This window comes from Arachis ipaensis, chromosome B6 (assembly GCF_059453495.1).
Source record: "Arachis ipaensis isolate K30076 ecotype BB chromosome B6, ASM5945349v1, whole genome shotgun sequence".
Taxonomy (NCBI): domain Eukaryota; kingdom Viridiplantae; phylum Streptophyta; class Magnoliopsida; order Fabales; family Fabaceae; genus Arachis; species Arachis ipaensis.
Genome location: NC_142441.1, coordinates 61175633 through 61177057, shown reverse-complemented (window position 1 = coordinate 61177057; position 1425 = coordinate 61175633). Strand labels below are relative to the sequence as shown.

Below are 1425 nucleotides of genomic sequence, written 5' to 3'. Positions count from 1 at the left end.
TGGATTGAATTTGACAATGATTAAATTGATGGGTAGCTAGATTAAGCACTTTTAATTACCTTTTTAATTCTTTTAATTTCAGTTCCTTAATTTTCTCCTTCTTTTATTTTGATTATTTTAGCTATTCATTTTTCATATTTCCATTCTTTTCTTTTCTCTATTAACTGTTTGATTAATTGCACCAACCAAACTAACCACTAGTTTTAACAAGAAGTGATTCCTTCACTTGTCCTCTGCTTGGTATTTGTTGAATTTATGACGGGTAGAAGAGGAGAAACTTCATCCTCTTTCGATAGTGAACCTGAGAGCACTTTTCTTAGATTAAGGAGGGAAGCAAGAGGCAAAAGAATAGTTGGAGAGGAAGTAGTGGAGGAAGATCTGGGAGTTACTATGGAGGAAGAGGTGCATAACCATGTTGGAGAGGATGCTGGCAATCATGTTGGGCAAGAGAGGAGAGTTCTAGCCTCCTACATCAACCCAAATCCAGGAAACTGTGGCAGTAGCATTCTAAAGCCAACAATTCATGCTAACAACTTTGAGTTGAAGCCTCCACTCATCACACTTGTCCAGAATAATTGTTCATTTGGAGGGGGTGCCCAAGAGGACCCAAACCAACATCTTATTACATTCTTGAGGATCTGTAACACTGTAAAGTCAAATGGTGTACACCCTGACACCTACAAACTACTTTTGTTCCCTTTTTCTCTCAGAGATAAGGTAGCAAAATGGTTGGAAGCATTTCCCAAGGAGAGCTTGACGACTTAGGATGATGTTGTGAACAAGTTTTTAACAAGATTCTATCCTCCACAGAGAGTCAATAGATTGAGAGCTGAGGTGCAAACCCTCAGACAGCAAGATGGTGAAACCCTTTATGAGGCCTGGGAGAGATTTAAAGACTTGACAAGGAAATGCCCTCCGGATATGTTCAACGAGTGGGTGCAATTGCACATCTTCTATGAGGGACTGTTATATGAGTCAAATCAGGCAGTAGATCATTCTTCAGGGGGCTCACTCAACAAGAAAAAGACCATTGAAGAAGTCATAGATGTCATGGAGACTGTGGCCGAAAATTAGTACTTCTATGCTTCAGATAGAACTCAAAAGAGAGGAGTGATGGAGCCCAATTCTATGGATGCTTTGTTAGCCCAAAACAAAGTGATCACTGCACAATTAGCAGCCTTAACCAAGAAGATGGAGAAGAACCAAGTCTCAGCTGTTCAAGCCCAAGCCCCTTCACAAGAAGGAGATACACAAGAAGTTGAATATGAATAGGAGCAAGCTAACTATGTGAACAATCCCTCTAGGCCACCATATGATCCCAATGCCAAGATATACAACCCAGGTTGGAAGAACCACCCAAATTTTGGGTGAGGAAACCAACAAAACCACAACCAAGACCATAAACCATACCAATTTAACCAATAC

At 40.4% G+C, this 1425-nt stretch overlaps 1 non-coding gene across 1 annotated transcript; it reads right to left on the bottom strand.

Annotated features, from left to right (window-relative positions):
• Positions 1-819: 819 nt before the first annotated feature.
• On the bottom strand, positions 820-925 carry LOC148555791 (small nucleolar RNA R71). The gene has a single exon (XR_015887812.1). It is a non-coding gene; the product is annotated as a small nucleolar RNA R71 (small nucleolar RNA).
• Between the last annotated feature and the right edge of the window lie 500 nt (positions 926-1425).